The sequence below is a fragment of the Arvicola amphibius genome, chromosome 13, assembly GCF_903992535.2.
Source record: "Arvicola amphibius chromosome 13, mArvAmp1.2, whole genome shotgun sequence".
NCBI lineage: Eukaryota > Metazoa > Chordata > Mammalia > Rodentia > Cricetidae > Arvicola > Arvicola amphibius.
The window spans coordinates 20,897,224-20,923,346 of NC_052059.1; the positions used below are offsets into that span (position 1 = coordinate 20,897,224).

Here is a 26,123-nt window from a genome sequence, read left to right on the forward strand (position 1 = left end):
CTTCTACAAGTAAAGCGGCTGAAAACTGTCACTGGTATGGTTTCCTATAGAATTAGGCTTTTATTTCTTTTGGCTTGATATCAAGAAGTGCAATGGCTGGGCCAGGCATGGTGCCACATGTCCTTAAATCCAGCACTTGGGAGGCAGAGGCAGATAGAACTCAGTGAGTTCAAGGCCAGCCTGGTCTCTATAGTGAGTTCCAGGATAGCCAGCCTTACATAGTGAGTTCATGTCTCAAGAAAAACAAAACAAAACAAAGCAAGAAGAAGAAGAAGAAGGAGGAGGAGGAGGAGGAGGAGGAGGAGGAGGAGGAGGAGAAGAAGAAGAAGAAGAAGAAGAAGAAGAAGAAGAAGAAGAAGAAGAAGAAGAAGAAGAAGAAGAAGAAGAAGAAGAAAAGAAAGAAATGTGATGGCTGGATCACATAGCAAGCACCTAACTTGTTAAGAAACCGCCTGTTTTCTGAAGTGAGTGTGCCATTTTCCACAGTTACCACCAGTGTCAGCAAGCTCCGTTTACTCCTCATGCTTGCCGACAGTTGTTTGTTTCTTTTTTCATCCCTTTTTTATTTTTATTTAATAATTTTATTTATTTATTTGGTGATTTAAATTTTTTAAATTTAATTAACACCTTTTTCATTTATTTTATGTACCAAACATTTTCCCTTCCCTCCTCTCCTCCTGTCCCCCGCAACCTTCCATCTACCCACCCTCTCCATCCCTCCTCCTCCATCTCCATTCAGAAGGGGATAGGCATCCCATTTGCTTACACATCAAGTTGAGGGAGGACCAGACTCTTCCTCCTGCATCAAGGCTGGACAAGGTAATCCAGCACAGGAAACAGGCTCCCAAAAGCCAGCTAAGCTCCAGGGACAGGAGTCTTATAAACAGAGCAAGCTACACAACTGTCATACACATGCAGAGGGCCTAGGTCAGTCCAGTGCAGGCTCCCTAAGTGTTGGTCCAGAAACCATGAGCTCCCTTCAGCTGTCTGTGGGTTTCTCATTAGTATCTGCCTCCGTCAGTTACTGGATAAAGTTACCGGATGACTACTTGTTCATTTACTGTCCATTTGGTTCTTTGAGACAGCATCTCATGCAGCTCAGACTACTCTTGAGCTGACTTTCCTGTCTTCATCTCTCAAGGGCTGGGATTACAGGGATGCATCACCATACCTTGCACTGGTCAGCCTTTTACATTCTGATCGCTCCGGCACATGCACAGTGGTATCTCACTGCGGTTTTAGCTTGTGTTTCTTTCGTGACTAACAATACCTCAATACCAATAAGTCCTTTCATAAGTTAATTTCTGAAGATATGTAGCTTTTAGAGATTCTATTTAAGATTCTATTTAAAAATTAAGTGGGTTTTTTTTTTCTGTTTTAAGAGTTCTTAGCTTGTGGATGGCAACCCCTTTGGGGGGTCACATATCAGATAAACTGCATATCAGATATTTACATTACAATTCTTAAAAGCAGCAAAACTACAGTTATAAAGAAGCAACAAAAATAATTTTATGGTTGGAGTCACCACAACATGAGAAACTGCATTAAAGAAAGGGTCACAGCCTTAAAAAGAATGAGAACCACTGCTCTAAATGCAAGGCCTTTATCAATGTATGCTCTCCAAAGATTTCCTTCAGGAATATAATTTGTCTTTTCTGTCACTTAGCAGTGCCTTGCAAAGAATGAACTATTTTAATTTTGATGAAGCCCAACCTGTCATTTTTTTTTATTTCACTGCCCATACTTTTGGTGTCAAATAAGTCTGACTTGAAATCACAAAAATTTTCTGACTTTTTTTTAGAAGAAAAAATATTATATTCCATTATTTATTTTCAGCCAGGGCATCATATATATTCATTAAGCAAATATTTGTTGACTTTTTTCTATGTGCTGGGTGCTGCTCTAGTCTTTGATATGAGGGCACACACACAGTCAAAGCCTGTGCCCTTCCTGGAGAGTATTTATCTAAAGTAGTTCCAGTTGACTCATTCTTTTCTTGTCTTTTCATTCATAATATTTTTAATTGATTATTTGAGAATTTCACGTCATGAAACCCAAACACACTCGCTTCGCAGTCTTCTCAGGTCTAACCCCTCCGAAGAAGAAGGAGAGAAGGAGAAGGAGAAGACGAGGAAGAAGAAGAAGAAGATGAAGAAGAAGAAGAAGAAGAAGAAGAAGAAGAAGAAGAAGAAGAAGAAGAAGAAGAAGAAGAAGAAGAAGAAGAAGAAGAAGAAGAAGAAGAAGAAACAAGTCCAATTTGCATTGCCCATGTACTCACTAGAGCATGGTTAAACTCAAACTCATGACGGCCAGCCCCTTAAAGAAAAGTGAGTCCTTCTCCACCTCTACTCACATCAGGCCACCTATTGTGGAGAACTCTACTTCAGCACCCTTATCACAATTTTAAGAGTTCTCTTCAATGGCTTTCTGTCTAGGCTGTCACTTTTTGGGGGAAGTTGAAGTAGGGGTTGTCTCAGAAGCCTTCTATGTCCGTCTTTGTCAACTATGAGTCTGCAGTCATCAATAACATGGCAAAAGTAGAATTTTTTCTCTTTACAGTCAGCAGGAGCATGGACCACATCAGCATGTGCCATGAACCTCAGTATGGTCTCTGGTGGCAGAACATCAACATGGCCTCAGGTGGTAGTGTGGGCCACTCCCATCAATGTGATCCCATCAGCAGCACAGCCTACAGACATCAACATGACTTCAGGCTTCAGCACAGACCACAGACATTCAGATGGCTTTCGGTGGTGACATGGGTCATGGACAGCAACACAAATCCCAGTTGCAGCAGGACTGTAGACCCAGACATGGTCCTTAGTGGCAGCATGGGTCACAGACAACAATATGGCCTCAGGTGACTGCACAGGCCACTCACATTAACATGGCCCCCAGTGGAAGCACTCCTCACAGACATCAGCATGGCCTGAGGCAATGGCCCAGATCAAGGACATCTGTATGGTCTTTGGTGGTAACGTGGGCTAGAGATACCAACATGACTCCTGGCTGCTGTAGGATCATGGAACCTCTGGTTTTAACCCACTCTGGGGCAGAGGACAATGGATACAAGAGTAGCCTCCAGGGGCGGCATGGACCATAGTGGTCTTTTGAGGAGGTCCAATCCAGAAAATGAACCATTCTTCATCTTAAACATGAGGTCTTTGCTCCGAAGCAGGGCAATCAGTGTGTTCAGAGCTGAGTCGGAGTGCAAGGTACAGACTGCTGCACAGCACCCTGTCGACCTACTTGGCAACATGTCTGTCCTTCCATGTCGTGTCTCCTGTCCCCTCACCCCCCCCCCCCCTGCACACTCTGTTCCTGTATCAGACAGCTTTGCATGCAAAATTGCAACAAGTCATTGGTTTCTGAAGCCTCATAAATACCGGACCATTGTGGAGACTTGTCTCAGATATCCTGCTGTTGCCCAGAGTCAGGGTGATGTCGCAGCTAGGCAGGACATTCAGGCGCAGGTTCCATCTGAGTTCCTGGGTGCTTTGTACCTCCCAGCCCAATGTGTCTGCCACCTCAAGTCTTGCCGAGCTCAACCTTTGCGCTTGTAGCCTGTGGGCAGCATTGCTGCCCAATGCTCTCCATTTCCTCCAGGACAAACAACACAGGCTGCAGCTGCATGCCTGGAATTGGCTGGTGGGCGTGGAACCCTATTCAACAGTGATCTGTTTCTGTGGGCAGTCCAGGGAGCTGCATGTCTCACTATGCATCTCTGACTGTCCTGGAATTCACCCTGTAGACCAGACTGGCCTTCAACTCACAGAAACCTGCCTCTGCCTCCTGAGTGCTGGAGATAAAGTTGGGTATCACTATGTCAGGCTAATGTCACAAAGACTTTTTTTTTAAATCTAAATTTTCTTAAGAATGCTGCAAACATGTGGTTTTCATGCTTAGGTCTCTTGTCAGTTTAAAATCATATGTTTTCATTTGGTGACAAAATGGTTTACTAATATGGATAGCTAACGAGCTTAGATACTCTTCTAGAAACCTGCAGTGAAATGAGAAGTGGCTGACCCATCTTTTTTTTTTTTTTTTGGTTTCAACTTCTATTGTGACACAGACAAACAATTCTGAAAATAGCTCTTGACAACTGACCTACCGTTTTGCTTCTACCAGCTCTGTCCAGGTCATGGCCAAACACCCAGAGTGATCACATAGCATTTTCCCAGAACATGGGCCTCAGAGAGAGGAATTCTCACTGCCCAAGGAACTCCCGGGTTGGAGGTGCTGGAGCTTAGGGAGAGACCCTTAAATAAATGTTTCTATAGTAGCTGACATGGGTTGCTAGCATTGTCAAAAAGTTAACTTAAGAGTAAGTGTAGAATCTGAATCAAGAGTAGGAAAAAGGCCTGCGAGAAGATCAAGTTCAGCTTTCTTTAGATTCATTGCTGTCTTTCTTTCTACAAAGCAGCTACTGTGCATCTTAAATTCTTAATTCATTGTCTTCTCATGAAGAATGAACAGTGAAATTTGGCTAAATTGAACATGGTTCTTATTCGCTGTGTGTTTTTCCTGGAAGCTAAGATTTCTCATACTTTTGTTACCGTTTGGGCATTTTGTCCTCCATAATAACATCCCTTGAGTACAGGGACGTAGTGGGAATGCTTTGCACATTTTTAGTCTCCTTGGTCTTTATTTGCAGTCCCATTCATTATTATATCTCAGGGAGCAAGACAAAGCACTAATGCATGTGGCTTCGGTCCTCTGGAATTCATAACGTAATTCAACAACTATAAAAACACTTTTCTGGAAAGAATTCCAAGAGATTGATTGTTTTGCTTTCTCTAGTAAGAAAGTGACTCGGAAAAAAAAAATCAATCACAATCTTTTTACAAATGTGCCTACTATGCACCAAGTGGCTGCTTCCTCTTTTAACAAAATTTATCCATCCATTAGAGTCATAGACAAGTGAACAAAAATGAATTGTCATTTGCCTTATTTTATTAGTGTCATATGAAATTATGGCATGTTATTGACTTCTTCAAGAATATTTTACTTGAGGAGGCACAGTTTAACATGCACAAATCAAGATCAATATTGAATATGCATTAATTCTTTAAAAAATGCTGCTAGGCAATTTTTCTCTACAAATCCCCTGTTGGTGTTTATTGTTGTGCAAAAAAATTATCACTGTGTCCAAAGATAATTTAGCTGAGCTTTAATTACAAACAATGAGCTGCTCTTCTCCTTGCTGTGTTGCATCCCAGACATATTTCCCAACCATTTAATTCACTTGTTCACTTTTTGCCGAAGGAAGTCTGAAAAATTTCAAGTATTTTTGCTGACTTGATCTGTTTTACCGTCATCATTTTCTTTCCCTTTTGATCTCTATTAAATAGGAAGTTGTTAGGTTATTACTTTTTACCTCCAGTAGATTTGTGAGCTCCCTATGTAACCAAGGTTACAATCTAAAACTTAGTCACTTGTGGGATATGGACAGTCACTGCCAGCTTATAGGCTATTTAACTCATTTGCAGAGGATTGTACATTAAGCGGAGAGACCTGGAAACTCCCAAGTCATACTTTGGGTTTAATGGTTCTATTCAACCTAATGTTCAATTAATTAATTTGTCCCTATGTCACAGACGTCAAGTGCTCTCATGGCAGTAGGTGCACATGCTACTGTTTTGCTGCTAATGATGGAAATGAGAGGGTGTGTTAATTTAAGCTAATGTAGCATACACACCCTTTAAAGTCCCTTTGTGCCTCACCTGTCTGGCTCCAGCTTCCCTTTACTCTCTCAAAGAGCTGTATGTCATCTTCTCATGTGTGATGTCACTTGCACTTAGCTGAGAATTCCATTTTTTTTTTTTTTTGGATTAGTTTCTTTACCAGTATAAAGTTTCTGGACCTTATCTAAGATCTTATCAAATGTCTCACAGTGAACATTCCCCTTCCTCCTTCCCTTCCTCTACCTCGCCTTCTTCCATCCTTCCTTCCTTCCCATGTTCCTTTTCCTTCTTCCCTCTTCTCTCCCTTCTCTTCTCGTGTTATCTCTCCTCTCTCTCTTTGGTGCTAGACATTGAACCCAGAACCTTAAGTATATTCGGCATATCTTCTATCACCAATATCTGCCCCAACCTTATAAACATAATTTATTTAATAGAATATTAAATTCTCCAAAGGCAGAGATCACTTATTATTCCAATTTGTGTTATTAACAGTATTACATACAATAGTTTCTCAAAAAACTCTTGATCAAAAGAAAATTCTTCACGCTTTTCTCTCCCCATCTTCCCTTGGCCGCGTCTCGCCCAACCCTCAAGTTCCCAATTTTTGCCTGGCGATCGTGTCTACTTTTAATATCCAGGAGGATTACTATATCTTTTTTGGGGGGTTCACCTTCTTATTATCTTCTCAAGGATCCCAAATTATAGGCTCGATGTCCTTTATTTATGGCTAGAAACCGATTATGAGTGAGTACATCCCATGTTCATCTTTTTGGGTCTGGGTTACCTCACTCAGAATAGTGTTTTCTACTTCCATCCATTTGCATGCAAAATTCAAGATGTTATTGTTTTTTACCGCTGAGTAGTATTCTAGCATGTATATATTCCACAGTTTCTTCATCCATTCTTCCACTGAAGGGCATCTAGGTTGTTTCCAGGATCTGGCTATTACAAAGAAAATTCTTGTTTATTTTTTTAAACAGCTCATATCAATCTCTTGGTATTTAGGTAATTTATGTCCATCAGTATCTTTGCTTTCTTTCAGAGACAAGGAGTGAAGGGAATTTGGACAATGGGTCCTGACAAGATATATTATGCTTACCTTGATTTTGCTGATTGGAAATCTTGTAACTCACCCATTTGTGACTAGGGTGACTCCTGTCCTGTCTGCCCACAGAATCCCCAGACTTTTTTTTAATCTCATTTTGTGTCACATATGTTAGTTCCAAATGGGCTCCCAAAATGGCAGTGCTGTTTACTATGTGCTAAAAGACAACCTGGGCCCACCCCAGGCAGGACTGTGTTCTGGAAAATGGAGGATTGTTATCGGATGAGCAGAAACTAGCTCAGAATTCCTCAGGAATCTTGTGAAATGAGTCTCTGTTCACTGTGAAAGTCACAATGTTCCCTGTCCACTTCTAGGAGTTAATTACCCCAAGCAAGTGCATCTTGTTCTTGATTAACCCAAACAGCCTGCCACAGATCAAAGTTTCCACAATAAGACCCAGACTGTTCTACCCTGTACCCCTCTTGACGTTACCTTTCCAACAAGATTGGCAAGCTTCTGTCTTCTACTCTCTGAGGCAGCCCAGCAGTTTGTAGCTCCAATTAACTATATTTTTACCAAAGGAGTGGTCTAGTTGAGTGGTTTCACAGCTGTCTGGCCTAGCTTACAGCATAGTCAATAACTTGAGCTGTAGTTTGAGTGAAAATGGTCCCCATAGACTCAGAGGGAGTGGTACTGTTAGAAGGCATGGCCTTGTTGGAGTAGGTGTTTACTAATGTCATATGATCAATTGTCAACTTGACATAATCTAGAACCAACTAGGAAGAGGCTCAGTAAGGTATTGTCTACATGGGGTTGGCCTGAGGGCATTGTCTAAGTTAGTTGATGAGGGAAATCCCAGTCCACTCTGAGCTGCACTACTTCCTAGGCAGAAATCAAACTGGGACATAGAAGTACATTTAAGTTATTTTGGAGCACCTTAAAGTGAGATGTCTTGGAGTTTGTAAACAATTTTAGTTCCCTTATTTTTACTAGCTACATGTTTTTAAGTAAATGTCTTAATCTCGAAACATTTTAGCTTTCTCATCTGTAAAAAGAATAATAATTACATTTATTCTGTGAGGTTTGAGTAAGAAATACATGAACCACTTAAAGTAAGAAAAGAAACGAGATTTTACTATATAATGAGTGGTACTATTTAACCATCACCTTTATTGCTAAATTTTTAATGTAACTATTGAATGTTTTTAGGAAACTACAAGAAAAATGCCAAAATTGGAGATGTTGTATTTTAAGTTTTTAAGGTTTGAAATAAAAAGTTTGGCAGCAAATGTCATTGTAGTTCTTAGGGATTTTATTTTTTCTGTTTTATATACATGTTCATTTACATAAGAGTGTAGTGTGAGCAGCACATGTATCTTAGAACCTTTATACTCCTCACAATGTAAAGATAAAGATGGAGTAAGCTCTAAACATGTAAAAATGATCCCAAAGACAAAAAATGTGCAACGATTGCCAAAAGATTAAAGCACGATTTTTAGAAAATAACAGCTGTTCAGAAACAGCTTTCAAAGAGAGGTTTGAAAATTCCTTAGTGGAGTGGGAAGTCCCTCTATATATGTGTTGCTTTTATTGGTTAATAAAGAATCTATTTTGGGATTATTACAGTGCAGAATGGAGCAAGGCAGAAATTCCAAGCAGAGACAGAGAAAGAAAGCAGGGTCAAAGAGATACCGTGTAGCCACCAAAGGAGACAAAAGCCGGAAAACCTTACAGGTAAACCACGAGCCTTGAGGTAAAACATAAAATAATAAAAATGGGTTAATTTAAGATGTAAGAGCTAGCAAGGAATATGCTAGAGTCACTGGCCAAGCAGTGTTGCGATTAAAAAGTTTCCGTGTGATTATTTCCGGTTTGGGCAGCCAGGAGCAAACAAGCAGTCTCTGTCTACACCTTAGCTTATTTTTTTCTCCTTTCTAAATTAGTGATGGTTGATGGTTATAAAAATATCTTTATCATTTCTATAATAGCAACGTCTCTTCCTTACCCACTGCCTTGCTGAGATTTCTATCTATAAATTTCCGAGCCTTCTCCCTTTGGGCAGGCAGATTTCTCATGGTTTCTTGAGTGTCAGGGAAGATTTTTGCTTGTTAGCTCTTGGCTTTAGAGGACGACTTAGTACTGTGGATTTTATATTTCTCATCTCTTGGGTGATAGATAGAAAAGTAATATTCAAAGACCATATAGTATAGAAATCATTTAGTAATTGAGTAAAAGTTTATTAATTTGGAACACATAAGAGAACAGCAAATCTGTCTTCATGAATAGCCTTGCCACAGAAGCTTCTGACTGAAATGCAGTCTTAATGTCTCACAGACAGTGCTTAGAATAAACTAAGCTACAAATAGATGATACATAAAATCATGGAAGTTAATGAAAATATGCTTTTAATGTACTATACGGTAATATACCAAAATATATCTTTCAATAACTTCTGAAGTACATTTTAAAAAACCATAAAATTTATGTCCTTTTAGTTTAAAATATTTACTGCTAACATGCACAAAGAAACTATTTTATTATTTTGCTAAATTAGAATTATACGATTCACATTAGAAGGTCAAAGATTACAAGGAAATAGGATTTATTGTATTGGACCATTGCTTCGGTTACACAAAGGCTATTAAGCTGTGATTCATTCCAAAAAAAATCACAGGCTAGCCCTTTTCACTTTAAAATGATTTCGAAATAAGAAGAGGATTCTTTATTAAAACAGATCGATGAGCTATGACTACCTGCTATAGCACAGGCATCTCGTTTCACCATTTCCGAGTATTCCACTGGTGATTTTTTTTTTTTTTCGAGACAGGGTTTCTCTGCAGCTTTTTTAGAGCCTGTCCTGGAACTAGTTCTTGTAGACCAGGCTGGCCTCGAACTCACAGAGATCCGCCTGCCTCTGCCTCCCGAGTGCTGGGATTAAAGGCGTGCGCCCCCACCGCCCGGCTCCACTGGTGATTAATGTTGGAAAGGTACATAGATTACTAGCTGTGCATTTGAAGTTTGAATAAGTACTATTTCTTAACCTATATTTCTTTAACACTGTACACACATCATTTACTGCTATAACTGTGAATGCTCTCTTGGTGGGCTGCAGAACAAATACTGCTGTCTAGAGTCTGTAAGGTGTATGCTTTTTAAAAAGCACATGCAATTTTTATTCCTTTCTATGATGTATAGGGGCTCGCTTTCTTCTCCAGACACTTGTTTTCCTGAATAAACGTCGTAGCACGATATCAGCGGGTAGAGATTGAACACAGTGTGATTCCTCTAGGAAAGTAAGCAGTGAGAATGCAGCTTACACACTGCAAGCGCTGTGGATTGTTCAGGTACTACGCAACATATTTAAATATTTAACATAGTATAAATATTTTAAATAAATTTTAAATAAAGTTATTCTGAAGTCTAATCTAAACTCATATTGGGTCATTGTATTGATCATATTCATCATCTATTGTCCTCTTTTTCCCTTAAGATAATCCAACACTTTTGAGATATATCCCTGTTTAGATCATCTTGGAAAATTAAGATGGACCCCAATTAATTGGAAGTTCCTATTGTTTGAACTTAGCAAAAAAAAAAAAAAAAAAAAAAAAAAAAAAAAAAAAAAAAAAAAAAAAAAAAAAAAAAGTTACTTCATTTGACCTAATCTAACAAAAGTCATTAATTTGTCTTCTGCACAGGACTCAGGTCAGCAGGCTAACTCAAAATCCCCAAAGGTAGAGTCCAAGTGAATTTCTATCCATTATTTTAATGGGACAGACAGCAACACTGGTTCTGTAGTTCACCAAGGCAGCATTGCAATTACAGCCGTCAGTGGTGTAGAGCATTAAGGAAACAAGGATGAAGACATAGTAATCCTTCACACTTCATATTTGCTCATAGCAATCCCCTGACCTCCCCGACATTAATACTGAGTTTAGGTAGGAGGGACTCTGGCAGGCGCACTCCTCTGTTCTGCAAAAGCAAGGGAGTGTTAATCATCTGTGGGTGGGTGGGGTAGGTCTCAGGGCAAGCCTCCGATGGCCAGTCGGAGCTCATCTAGAAAGAGGGAGGGGGTGGGTCTCCAGGCAAGCCTCCGATGGCCAGTCGGAGCTCATCTAGAAAGAAAGCCCAGGCAGTTCCAGCCGGATTCCTTTTAATGTCACAGTTCATTTGCAGAACCATAACTGGAATCAAGAATTAAAAAGCCTTGTATAAAAGTCAGTAACATTAAACCTTTAAGACTCATGTTTCATGTGTCATAAAAAGTCTATGAAAGGATTTTATATTCTGTACAGTGTTTTAGCGCTTTCAATCACTTTTTTTTCCAACATAACTTTTGTGAACACTTTTATAGCCTCTAAATGAAAAACTAAACTATGTGTCATTCAAAAAAAAAAAACGTTTTATGGATCACAGAATTTAATAAAAGTTCTGCACCATAACAAGTGCCTGATAAACCTTTATTAAAATTCATTAAAAATATTGAAAAATATTTTAACAGAAATTAGACCTCACGTTTTGGTAAACACAACAAACTCACTTTTCAAAGAGGGTACTGTTTATCACACATGCAGATCCTGTATTGGTGAAGGGGAGGAATATAGGAAAATTCTGCTACTCAACACTAGGAGAGTATGTTGTCGTGTTTGGTGGGACTAATCCGCCTAGTTTCTGGTTTGCAAGAATCTTCAATAATTACGAAACACATGCTACAGTTTATATAAATGATTATACAAATAGAAAATACTTTTGAAAATATATAGAATGTAAATTGAGTATCTCCTTACATTAGAACTCACTAAAGCAACTTGCGTACTGTAGTTCTTAGGGTCTGGAAAGTGGAAGGATTTTTCTAACACAATTAGAAGTTCAGGCTCCTAACTATATTTCCTTCATACTATGTTTGTAGGGTATTGTATAACTAAAGACTTTGGAACGTTTATAAATCATAAATTTATTTTATATATGTATGTACCCTTTCTAATACTGATGTAAATGCAGAAAACATTCAAGATTCTACATATCAGGTACATACATATGTTTAAACATAACCCCTACACTGACTTAATTTTAAATATATAGATATTAGTATACACACACACACACACGAGAAATTTTGAAGGTTGTTTTGGTGTGGGTTATTTATTATTTTTGCGTAACAATGTTTTCAAGGTGTGTGTGTGAGTGTTCTGTAGATCTGAAAGCCTCTACATGGTAGGTAACCTTAGATTTCATCTGTACTAGTTCAGCAAATAGCCATGGATCTGTCCTGCATTTCCTTCCACTGCAGTGGCCGAGCACCTCTGAACACATTTCTCTGCTGGGGATCTCTGTGTATGGGACCCATCATTCTAGGCAGAATATTCTAGTTAAAATTCCTATGACTAAACCTCTAAACATTGATATGGCTAAGACTTTAGTTAGACGATGGTAGATGAATCATCACATTTTTTTTAGATGCTAGATGATTATTCTCGGACTCTGTACAAGCTTAAAGGTTTCGATTCATAATACGTTGTCACATTTTTGTTTTATTAAATGCAATCTAGTTTGCACTAATCGTGTTCTCCCAATAGTTTTTAGTACACATTCCCTAGTAGTAGTGGGGACATGAGTAAGGGAAGAAAAGAAAGGGGGAATGCAGGGTGATTCATCTAGTTTATTTGTTTAAAAAGATGAAATAAGTTTTAGGTGGATTATTTGTGGAGAAAACACTCAAAGTTCACAATGATTTCAGGTTGCATAGACCTAACCTATTTCTGCAATATATGCAGAGCTTCTGTGCTAATGTCTGTTGTCTTGACAGCAGCCATAGTTTATGCTTGTAATTATGCCTTTCTTCTGCTGTAAACTCATATTGTTTCATGAAGTCACTATGCAGCAATGCCATTGTCACTAACTAATGGGACATAATGAGGGCATGATTGGAAAAACCCTGGGCGGAGAATCGGAGTTTATTTAAAGGGGATCAGAAGGAAGTCTGTAGAACAATGTATAAACATATACGCTAAAATTATACACAATTATGAGTTTATATATACTATATTTTTTCTTTTTCCTCTTGAGATTATGAATTCAAGGCCAGCCTTGAGCTAGCAAACAAAGGTGGCCTCTTCTCATTTTAAATCAGCGCTAGAAAAGGAGATTGCAGGGGCTTTCTTGGTAAACCATTTGCAAAGAGTATCAGTAAGGTTTTTCTACTCACTCTGCATTTTCTCTTCTCGTGCTTTTTATTTTTTCTTTAGTTGCTCAGTTACTTCTGCCAGCTTTCACTGTTTAAAGACCCTTTCCAAAGTGCCACCTACTTTGAAAGTTTGCTCCATTTATTTTTTTTTTATTTTATGTGTATGTGTGTTCTGCGTGCGTGTATTTCTGTGCACTATATAGAAACAGCCTAAGGAGACCGGAAGGTATCAGATTTCCCTGGACTGGTGTTACAAAGGGTTGTGAGCGGCCATGCAGGTCCTGGGAACTGAACTTGGAACCTCTGGCAGAGCAGTCAGTGCTTTCAACCACTGAGCCATCTCTTCAGCACCCAGCCACCTATTCTTTATTGCTCTGAATCTTCATAATTCCACTCCTAGTCATTTTCACCCCATGGGAAAGATCTTAAAATGTAACCCACACCGTTTTATCCATTGTTTAAGATTTTTCCAAAAGTTTCTTCTTGTCTTTAGAAAAAGTTTAGACATCTCTGCATGGCAGAGACCTCCTCATCATTTGGCAACCATATATCTATGTCTTCTATAAAATTCATTTTTATATTTATTTTATATTTATTTGTATTTTTTCTTTATACAAATAATAACTGCCCTATGCTACCATGTGGCAGACATTATGCTAAGGAATCTTACAACTTTCTGGCTTCCTTGTGAGTATTGATGCCTCCCCCCACCAAAGGATATTGAGTTGATTTCTAGTACCCTTTTCCTTAGCAATGTGTCTTCTCTTTCTCTGGCAAGAACCAGGAAGAAAGCACCCAACAAAACAAAATCAAAAAATCCCTACCGTGATGGAGCTTACATTTTACTGTTGTTCCCACACTGAACTGGTAGTTACTGGTCTGCATGGGTTCATTCAGTGGAAGGATACACAATAAGAAAAAAACAAGAAAAACAAAACAAAACAAAAACTGAAAACCCTCTCGTGAGATGTTATAGAGGGGCTCTAGAGACATGGAGGAAAGGATCTGCAGAGGTCATTTAGTCCAGTGGCTCTCCACCTTCCTAATGCTGAGACCCTCTAGTACAGTTCCTCGTGCTGTGGAGAGCCTTGATCATAAAATTGTTTTGTTGCTACTTAGTAACTGTAAGTTTGCTACTGTTATACATCCTAATGCAAATACCTGATACGCGACCCCCAAAGGGGTCGGACCCACAGTTTGAGAACCTTCGATTTAGTCAGTTTGAAAAAAGACTCCATCTGAGAAGGCCCATGAAGGTAGAGAAACTGATTCCCGTTTGAACGTCACCTTGGCAAGCATTCCACGGGCAAGCTGCGCAAGAATGCATGGAGTTGCCCAAATGTCAGGGTTCTCCCTCGGCACTCACTCTGCCTTTGCTCCACACTGCGCTCCTGTTCATCAAAACAGGCGCTGCAGAGTACAGTGTCTCTGGTTTCCTCAGCATGTGAAGGCAACCCTAAATCCTTATTAAATCATGTACAAACTATTGCGAGGATTCTCTGTCTATGTCTGTCAGGTTTCTTATGTTTAGTGACCTCCCACCCGGCACCAACCGGCCATTACTTGCACACTTTGTCGGCATTCATTTAGGACTCCATTGCCACCCCTGCATGGATGCAGTGTGTACTCTTCTCTGGGCGTGCCCAAACAGGAAACCCTAGGCCTAAAAGTGGGCCGGAAGTTCGTCTTCTCACCACGAAGGCAGCTTCCCTGGCTTCACTCTGAATCCATGGTCACCGCTCACCCAAGAGAGTGACTGAAGCTACAGAGTGACACAGAATCCTTACGAAGATACTTTTAAAAACGGTTTTTGATTTTTAAAAACATGCACTCTGTTCAACATGGCCATCTCCGGGCCACAGGCTCTTGAGAACCAACACAACCAGATAAGAAGTCAAGTTCTTTCGCTTTGTCTGGTAGTACAGGGCCGGGGCTCACATATCCATCTCTGTCCTGGCTTTTGTCCTGCTTCTTTACTGCCATCTCACTAGATGAAGCTTCAAGTCCACTGTGCTGCGCTGCTGCAGGAGAGTGCAGCTGCATTCTGTGCTCTTAGTCTGGATTTCCCACTAGAGTGTGCACTCACTCTCCCGGACCCTACACCCGATGTCTGTCCTTCTTAGTCCCTCCCTCATCTAGTTATCCCCTTGTGAAAGTAAAGTTTATATTTGAAAATTTTGGGCTGGCCATGATACCCAGATGTTTGGTTAAAACCAGTCTAGGAGTTGCTCTAAACATATTTAAAACAGCAAATTTTGGTTTAAATGCAGACTGTCCTACACCATGAGGTTGGCCTTGTTCAATCAATTGTAAGCCTTAAGAAAAAAACACCGAGCCTCCCTGAGAATGAGAGACCTCTGCTCCCCAAACTACTCTTTCCTGGGTTCATAACCTGAAGGTCTTTATTGCAGGGTTCAGAGCTGTTAGTCCCCCTAATTGGGGAGTCAGCTATTTAAACTAGATTTCTCTGAATAAACATGCACACACACACACACACACACACACACTCATATAGACACACAAATTCATACAGATACACAGGCACACACACAGACACACAGAGACACACATACAAGCACACACAGAGACACCCACAAACACACACAGATGCCCACAGACACACATACAGATATACACACATGCAAACGCACAGACACACACATAGATATACACACACAGACACACATATACAGACAAACACACGCAGATACACAGATACACACATAGAAATACAAACAAATGCAGACACAGACACCCACAGACACACCTGTAGACACACACACAAATAAACACACAAATACACACACAGGTACACAGACACTCACAAACACACAGAGACACAAGGACACACAGACACACAGAGACACACACACAAACACATGCAGACACACAGACACAGACACACAGGCACACACAGAGACACACAGAGACACACACACAGACACACACACACACACACACACACACACACAGATTTTGTTGTTTCCCTCTTCTGTTGGAGAACCTAATGTGTACCTCAGACTTTACCTCTGCCCATCTTTCTAATCCAGTCTGAACTTTTGGGATTCGCCCTCCTCTGTCTCGCTCATCTTTCCTGTCTCCTATCCACTTTTTGCTTCTTTCAGGCTCTACAGAAGTCTTTGGACCAGTGATCTACCTTGAGAAAACTAATTCCTCTGCCACAGACCAAGAACATTGTCTTTGAAAGAAGGTGGCATAAGAATCACTTGCCAGGAGTCTTTTGGCACTTCCGCGGGAAGATCCTAGATGACATGGCTTTGAATTTTGCCTTCAGTGTGTGAGTGTTTGAGCTGGGTCAGTTGTCTAGAAGCTTTGTACTTCAGCTTCCTTGTTGGTCAAAGTGAAGATGTCTCTGTGATTCAGAACTGTGGTGAGGACTGGGTGGACTTACAGTTTAAAGACCTGGAGAACACTAACTAAAACTTAGTAAGTGCTAAAAGTAAATGTTTGTGACCCATGTAATAATTTTATGGCTCTCGTTCTAAGCTCTTGAGCCATAGCTGAAGACCAACCTAGATGTGATGAAAAATAGATAGGTACAAGGCAGGAAATAAAGTATCTATAATAAATAAATGAATAAATAAAGTATCTATAATTCAAATCAACAATCTGTAAAAATTTTCTGTGATGGGCTGGAAGTTAATATTTTGACTTTGTAAGCCATTCAGTCTCTGTTGTAATCAAGCCTATGGTAATGTCAAAGCAGCTACACGAATGGAAATGACTGGATCCCAAGAAAACTGTATGGAAGTTTTTAGTTGACACACAGTACGTGTTCAAATTCACATCGTGCAGTGAGACGTTTGATACATGGGCATGTTAGAGAATGGTTAAATTAGAATACAAAGCATATCCATCACCTTGAGTATTTATTACTTCTTTGACGTGAGAAGAATAGAAAGTCTCTTTCCCAGTTTCTTGTCCATAGATATAGCATAATATTATCAGCTACGTTCAGTAGAGGACCTTTGCGTGTTTCTTGTGTTTGAACCATCTTTATCCATCCCCACCTACCACTACCCTTTATAGACTCTGGTAACTACTATTTGATTCCTGACCTCTATGTTTAGAGCCAACAGATGAATCCAGTCAAGTATCATTTGTCTTTGTTTGGGGCTTTCTCCCCCTCTCTTTATATTATGAGCATCACATAATTTCATCTTTTTTTCTTTTTCTCCCATTTTAGTGCTTTTTATGGATGTATGTATACATGCTTTTGCATGTGTGCGGGTGAAGTGTGTGTGTATGAGTGTGTGTATGTGTGTGTGTGTGTGTGTGTGTGTGTGTGTGTGTGTGTGTGTAGGCTGAGATTAATGTCAGGAACCATCCATTGAGGCAGGTTCTCTCTACCAAACTCAGAGCTTGTGTATATGACTATACCCTCTAGCCAGCATGTTCTGAAGATCCCCAATTCTATCTTTAAAAGCTAGAATTATAAGGGAGTCTCCAGGCTCATCCAACATTTCTTTGTGTTTCTGAGGATCTGAACTCAAGTTCTCAACCTTGTAGTGCAAGTACTTTAACCATTGAGCCATTCCCCAGCTCGATTTCATCCTTTTCATAGCTAGTACTACTCATCCATGGGTGTATGCCATATTTCTTTATGGTTCATCAGTTGGTGGACATTTAAGTCTACCCCATGTCCTGGCTCTTGTGAATACTGATGGAGTGACTGGAGAATGCACATTTCTTTGGGACATGCTGATTTCTTTTTTAACAGGTTTCTTTTATTTATTTATTTATTTATTTATTTATTTATTTATTTCTATTCCATGTGTACTGGTGTTTTTGCCTGCATGCATGACTGTATGAGGGTGTTGGATCCCCTGGAACTGGAGTTACAGATAGTTGTGCGCTGCCATGTAGATTCTGGGAATCGAACCCCGGGTCCTCTGGAAGAGCAGCCAGTGCTCTTAACCACTGAGCCATCTCCCCAGCCCCCACAGATTTCATTTCTTTTGGATATAGTTGCGGGATCATATGGTACTTCTACTCCTTTGGGGAGAGGGAGTCTCAAAACTTGTTCATAATGTCTGTGGTAACTTGCATGCCTATCCACAGTGTGTAAGCTTCTTTATTGTCCAGCCCTCAGTGGCACCTGCTATTATTGTTCTTTTGTATAATAGGCATTTTACCTGGAGTGAAAAGGTGGATAAAGTGGTTTTCGACTACATTTCTCTAATTAGTGATAACGGATGAGTGATGCTGACCATTTTCCCTATATATATAGCTCAATCTGGGTGATAACTATTAATAATATATATTTTATTTTTTCTGTTTGTCTTTTTCAAGACAGGGTTTCTTTATGTAGTCCTGATTACCCTGGAACTCACTCTGTAGACCAGGCTTGTCTCGAACTCAGAGATCCGCCTGTCTCTTCTTTCGAGTGCTGGGATTAAAGGCGTGCGCCACCCCTGCCCAGCTTCTAAATATGGAATGCTTTCTGAATGTGCGTGTCATCTTTGCACACAGGCCAAGCTAATCTCTGTATTGTTCTAACTTGGGATACATACTGCCAAATCGAGCACACTTTTTCTTGATAAATCGTTTTTATTTCTATTAGATCCCATAGTGTATTCATTTGTTTTCTGTTGTTTCAATAGAATACTCACACAAAAGCTGCTTCAGAAATGAAGGGCTTATGTAGGTTTATCCCAAAAGGGGATACAGTCCATCATGAAAGGGAGTGGAAGCAGAATCAGGCAACAGGCCCCACAAGCAGGATGAAAGACAGAGCAGCAAATGGATCAATCTATAAAACCTCTAAGCCCGCCACCATTACTGATATATATACCTTCTCCAATAAGCAACCACCTCCTAAAGGGTTCGAGATGTCCCCAAACAGAAACACTACCTCGGGACCAAGTGTTCAAATATATGGGGCTACAAGGGACATTTCATATTAAGCCTCAACATCTTGGAAAGAGGAGGAGTGCCGCTGTGAGTTCTCTCAGAGGACGGTTGGACCTGGGCCAGGTTGGAGAAAGGTGGACCACACTCATGGGGGTGTCACTGTGGGCCAAGAGCCATCTGCCTAGAGGGGGGAGCAAATTCAGCACTAAATAAGTCTTTGTTAAAGGAGAGAATGAACGAGTCATACTACCACAATGCTTTTCACAAAGTAAAGAAATCTACACCGGAGGAGCTGACTTTGTCCTTATTACACTCTTAGCCATGTGTGCTATAATTTGAAGCATGCATTTAGGATTATTGACATTTCTTTCCTTTGATTGCTATACATTATCTTTTTAAAATTGTTTCTTTGTCCTTTGACCATTATGAACAAGTTAATTAAAACACCAAAATGTTCATTGTTCAACGCTTGACTTCCTTAGTTTTGTCTAGTGAGTTCTGTGTTGGATTTGTTAGGATCCAAAACATAGGTGTTCAGCTTGCTTGGAGGAGGAGACGTTTATGCTAACACCTTGCTCCCAGCTTAGGAAGTCTATTTCAGGTCTGGCTATAAAGGTTATGAATATTCTGGGAACATGGGATTTTGGAAAATTTCCAGACTCATCAAACACTGAAACTCTGCCGACTTCACTTGTTTTACTCTCAGGGTGCCTCCTAATGACCTGGACAATATTCCTACTTCACTTTGTGACTCCTGGCTGATGTCACATGGATGTGCTCATAAAACTATCTTCGACTATGTTGGAAGAATGAAATTGGTGTTTGAGTGATCACAGCCTTTCCTAAATACGCTCAGATTTAAAACACAAATATTATTTGAATGAATAATTAAGAGACCATTTCCTCAAATACAACTTAAATTGCGCCAGAAAATGCATTGCTGAACAGAAATTACATATATAATATAACTTCCATATACAATGATATTTTAAAGACAGATCCCCAGTAACATTAAAGATAGCAACAAAAACCTCCGCCCCCACCCCACCACACTAGAAAGTCTAGAAAGCCTAACACATTCATTTCACTTGTGTCTGAAGTTAACACGACACACTGTCAGAGAATAGAAATGTGCCTGTAGACAGTAATGAGAGCTAATATTAATGTGGGTTTCCACTTTTAAAAAATCCCCATAGTCTGTTTTGTTTGTAGGTAAATCTCTTTCCCTTCTGTTGGTAATAGGCATTTCTGATAATAGAGATGTGTAATTGAATCTTGCAAATAGCTCTGTAAGAGAAATACATTTCTTTTTTGAATAGCAACGATCAAATTTCTACCACTCAGATAACTGTATATTTTTCCAGTATCCTTCTTGCTCCTCCGAGCTGAGATGAATCATTCCTGTTGAAGTTTCCCCTAAAGAGAATCAAAGCTCTTTGCCTATAAATTCCACAATATCCTTTGACTAAAGTCTTTTTTATCACATGTCCTAGAAAACTAATTATTTTTATCTTGTTTATAAGAACAAGAGGAGTCTAGTAAGCACCTGCCGGTCTTTCTTTGTTTAAATGTAGAAACACCACATAGGAAGCTATTTCTAACCCAACTTACTTTTAAAGTGCCCCGTGCAGATGCCAGTTTCCTGCATGTTTTGACAAATGACACATTTCCTTTGGTGCTTCCTTGTGGGTAACAGCGTGTGAGGATGTGGTGTTGGAAAAATTTATTACAGTTATTTTGTAGTTGATATTAAAAAATGTGATGTATTATACCAGGTGTCTGACCTTTAAAGATCTTAGGACCTAATTCATTACAACATAAAATTTACATATTATTCAACTTTGCTGCAGAACTCCTATGAACAAGTCATGGTGTGTGTGTCAGGGCTGAGAAGAAAAAAGCTAGGCTCAAGCAAGAGCTGAGGACTAGACCCTGAGTTTGTGTGTGTGTGTGTGTGTGGGGGGGGGGGTTTCTGTGACTCAGGGCAGAGGAACTGTGTGGCTGTTTAAGTAAAGAAAGGTGTATGGGGAACTTGGTACAGTGGAAATGTCGGGGACTCATGAAGCACAGCTTTTCAGAGATTCCCATCCAGTTTTCCTTCATTACAGGACAAGGAAAAGTACACGAAGAAAGATTGAATAACTGTGTATTTCCACAGAGCAGCTTCAAGGAATTGAACCTGCTACAGCAAACAAAAACAACATACAATGATTTTTTATACCTTATTTAAGCATTTGAGATAAGAAGTCAAAAATGAAAGTGTGTTATGAAACAAAAACCCCAGGTTAAAAAAATATATCTATATCTAGCTATATTTGAAATCATGCTCACGTAACAGTTTTTCAAAGGAATGAGAATTTAAATCATATTACAGCAAATTCGATCTGAGCACTAACATTAGGAGCTACTGGAAATCACATTATGACCCTCGAGTCCTCTTAATTAATTTTAATGTTTCTTTTTCAATGAAAACTGGAATATTGTTTTCTCATAATACATACTTACACTATTTGTGTTTCCAATTAAACAAATACCTGTTAAACTGAAAGCCCAACTTTTAATAAGTGCATGTACAACATCCTATAGGATAACAGTTCATTTGTAAAATCGTGGTCCCTACATCTTCCTATCTCTCAAGACTCCCCAACCTTGATTGATAATACTATCTTGCCCTGCAGTGGTTCCAGTATTATGACAGAAAAGTAACTTCAAATCTTTCTATAGTGATTATAAAATAATTTGAGTTAGTGCAGATGGGCTATTCATGTCAATACAAGTCAAACACTGCTTAAAGATTCAGTTTGCTATCACAGATAATGTTTCCGTATTCTGCAGTTTAATTAGCAAGGAGGAAGCATTTCATCTCAAGTGCTGATTTTCTAAATTATTTTTGCTGGAAGGTATAGAAATATGCTTAAAATTTCCTTTTTGGATATGTGCTCATTTTTAGCAAGTGGGTGGAGGCCGTCAACACAAGACAAAATGGGAAAAGCCGTAATTATCCTCCGAGTGAGTTGCTTTTGGCAAACCCAAGCCAGTCACATGCCGTAAATGGCAAGGTGAGAAGTGTTGTGTTTTCGCAGTAGAGGGAGCTGTCTTCTAGCGCTAGCGAAAATAGAAGGTCACTCCGTCTATTGATAAATCACACTGCCGTGATTCCTAACTGACAGCTCAAACTAACATCAAGCTGGATGAGGGAGAACAAAAGGCCATCAAGCAGCCATTTTCTTGACACTTTTATTCAATCACCAGCAGATTGCTTACGACAGCAATAGCAGCTGTTTTGTCTTCATCTTTCCACATTTGATAAAAGGTGTCAACTCAAATTTTTGTAAATAATTCACTTACCCCTACTGCACACACCGGCACTGTTCAGCATATGTATTTTGTGGGAGCAAATCACCGAGGCAGGTCAGCGGAGCTCAGTGATAGCAGCTGAAGGTCATCTGTGATCTTAAAAGACGACTCGAGAAGGCTGTACCGTCCTTCAAGGTCAGAGATAAGACTATGCGTGGGTATTTGTGATGGGAACAAAAGGTTACACAAAACAAAAGTAAGGAGAAAAATATATGAAAATGCTTCCGTCAGTAGAAGACTCATTTTCTTTGTTTAAGAAATCTCTCACTTCCAGCTCCTTGGTCAGCTATCAGCGTAGGGTATTTGTAAACCCACTGAAGAGATTAAAAATCTAAATTGCTCTTTCAAAAGTTTGAAGAGAGCATTATTTGTAGCCTGCTATTCATCAAGACTGTACAGAGGCCAGAGTTACAATCCATTTCTATGTCCTTTTTAAAAAGAATCATAAAAAGAGTGTCAAAAATTAATACAGTTAGAGAGAATTTCATTTATCTAGTTCATTTAAAATTCTACCCTGAAATGCATTTAGGCTTGAGAGCGGAGGGGAAAAAATAGAGAAAGAAGGTGTTTTATATCATAAGAGCTTCGTTTGCTTTAAGGGCTTAGAGAAACTAATAGAGAAATCCTTGAATTATTGCAATAAGATACTCTATCTGGTGTTGGCAAGCAGCTAAAAGCGCTGAGATTAAAAATGATACATCCTTCAACGCTAGCTTGTTTTTTAGGTTGCATTACTCACAGAATAATCTAAACAACAAATAGTCACTATTTGGTTTATATTTTCTAATAGGAAAAGCCCATGTGTTTTTGAGATTCTGTCTGAGTGCCACCCCAGGGGGATTTATTACCTGTAATTGATGTGCACAGGGATCAAAGAGCACCTTTCTTGCATTTTCTCCTATTCTTTCTACGTCAGAACTGGGGGAAATAACTCTTGCTATGCCGCTGCTGGAAGAGGTGTGGGAGGATAAAATGAACCAGGATAGAGTACCGAACACAGTTTTGAACCTAAATTAGTTACTCCAATTCCTGGTTGAAAATTAATTCATTCCCACAAGGAAAACGAGTATCTTCACAACTTAAATCTTTATAAATAGACAGCAAACAGGGATTTAGAATAAAGTTATAATCTTTTGTATTTCAAAGCACAGGGTTTCCTTCTTGCAATCTCTCTAGGTTGGGTCATATTTGTCCCTTCTTTCTTAGCCCATGCCTCTTGTACTGAGGTTTGTCTTCCTATTGCATTTACTTCTCAGTGAGATTGTAGGAACATGGCAGTAGGATGCGTGTCTTATCAGTTTCATAACTGTAATGTTCTCATAAAGCATGTGAAGCACTTGCATTCATTATCTGGTTTTTATATTAGTCTCGTCGGATGGTTTGATCGGACATTCTATGGAGCAGATGAGAAGGACGGTGGGTTTAGGAATCAGGAGGTAACTACACATCTGTAAGCTGAGTCCATCCATGGGGATTCTACCATGCAACTTAGTACCCTTTGACATTCCTTTGTACCCTGACTTCACGGCACACACAGATGGAGCACAGTGCGTGGCGCAGAGAAAACATCCAATAACTTGTTTAAAAAAAAGTGATTAGGACATGTGTATATGTAGAAAACATTTCCAAGCTTTCTATTTTTTACAACAACAATTTGCATAGTAGATTAACTAGAATAACTACGTGTCTGATCAAGAACACTAAAAAACAAACAGAAAACAAAAACAACTTAAAAAAAAAAAGCTTAGAGTTTACCCTGCAGAAGCTTCCATTCTGGGCAGAGGTGGGGTGTGTTTTTATGACGGAGAGCTCATTTTCTCAGTTGTAAAGTGGGGAAAGCACTCCAGCTGCATCTCATCAGACTCTTGCGCAGGCAGCTGGGGAAGGTTGCATTCTTAAGGCAGTGGACGAGCCAGAGAGCAAGGATGGGTTCAGAAGTGAGGGAGAAGCCCCTCCTAGAGGAATGTGGGAAATCCTCAGCATGATGGGGAAAAAAAAAGCAGGAAGGTGTAAGCCCAAAGCCAGAGCCAATGGAAAAACAAAGCAAAAGGCTGACAATGTCACAAGACAACAGCCTGAAAACAAAACCAGTCTGGATATATGCAAAGCACTGTGAATAGCTGAACACAGAAGGGCTTACTGATGGGAAAAAAAGGTACTGATACCTTGAGAAGCTTACAGATAGATGGAGAGGCTGCCTGGAAGTCTTGATACCTTCTGCAAGAGCCTGACCTCAAGTGCAAAAACACTTGGAGAGCGGTGATCGCCTTTGTCTTAGCTAATTGCATATGAGGATCTCACAGAAGATTTTAAGAAAGCAAAACAAATTCTTACAGGAGAAACAATGTAGACTATGGAAAGCTTAATGGTTGTTAGGAAAAGGTTCTCCAGAACCAGAAGGAGAATTATAGCTTACTCTACCTACCTCAGATTATTCTAAGTAAATCGTTTATATTCATTCAATTGGTCTGCTCATCAGATGAGGTAACTGAGACCAGAATGGTTAAATAATGTCTTCTAACTCCCAGCAGTGGGAAGTTGGAGGACGGAGTTCAGTGTTGGTTTATTTGGCTTCAGCCTGGCTGCAGGGTCCAGCTCCAACACTACCTCACTGGGAACTGATGAATTATTAAATCCAAAGCCCATTGGGAAGTCATAGCATTAGATGTGTTTGGTTTGGGAGGACTTCTCTGGTATGTGTACCTTTTCTTCATCCATTACACTGAACTAAAGAGTAATTTAAAAAAGAAAATGCTTTCTGCCCTTTGAACAAAAAGATTAGAAACATATACATGAACTGCTAATCTTATTATCTTCAGTTCTCATGAATGGGTATCATTTAATTTGTCATTCTACTTATCTGTATTTATTTAAAAAATTGTTTGTGTGCTTGTGTGCATGTGGGTGTGCACGTACTTGTATGGGCACATACATGTGAGGCCAGAGGTCAATGCTGGCTCTCTTCTTCTATCAAGAAGACAAGACTTTCCCTGAACCCCGGAGCTCACCAGTTGGCTCTGGGACCCTGGGGATGTGCCTGCTTCTGCCCTCACAGTGCTGGGATTATAATGTCACCACATTCTACTTTAGAGGGGATCTGGGGATCTGAACTCAGGTACCATGCTTGTATGGCAGGCACTTCACTGACTGAGATGTCCCAAGCACCTTTTTAATGTTATTTTCTATGTTTTGACAAATATCCGGTTAAATTTTTATACTAAAGAGTATTGATTATCTTAGGGGAAAAATAATTTTTTGTTGAAGAAAAGCTAAGGGAGAGAATTCAGAAATGGACAGATGCTCCAATTTAGCATAATAAAACAATCAGAAGTCATAATTTAAAAAAATGTTAAGTTGATAGAAAAAAAACCAGGCTTTACATCACTCCCAAACCAATGTATACCAAAGTTAATCAACCCGTGGGTTCTAGAACGTGTTATAGTGAACTTGAAATGCGTGGACACACTTTCCGTGCTTGTTCTGCAGCTGGTGGTGCCATGGAGACCTCAGGAGGTGGTTCCACTTAGTGGAATCACTTTGCAGAGTGATACTAGCCTGCTTCCAGTGATCCAGAGGTTGGTCTCTGCTCCTTGGTCAGCCACGATATGAGCAGTCTTCACCACAGGATCTCATTGCCACCGATGAACTTGCATGCCTTGCCTTCTCTGCCATGATGGAGAGGAACCTTGGGTGACCATGAGCCCAAGTAAGTAAGCCTTTCTCCTTTGGACTGTTTAGGTATTTTGGCACAGTGTTGAAAAGTAACTAGTTCAAGGTGACTGCTCAACTTTGGGATTTATTACTGGATGTTTTCTCTAAACGAAGCTGAGTAACTCCTCAGGCTTTGCTTGTGAGGATGCTAAGTTTTACTGAAAAGTACTTATTTGGATCTGTAGCATGTTGTCGTTGCTGCTTGTTTTGTCTACTGTTTGTGCAACATTTCATTGTTTGCCCTTCCAGATAAGAGTGGCTCATTTTG

At 39.7% G+C, this 26,123-nt stretch overlaps 1 non-coding gene across 1 annotated transcript; it reads right to left on the minus strand.

Moving 5' to 3' along the window:
- Nucleotides 1–18,359: 18,359 nt before the first annotated feature.
- On the minus strand, nucleotides 18,360–18,462 carry LOC119800556. The gene has a single exon (XR_005283049.1). It is a non-coding gene; the product is annotated as a U6 spliceosomal RNA (small nuclear RNA).
- Nucleotides 18,463–26,123: the final 7,661 nt, after the last annotated feature.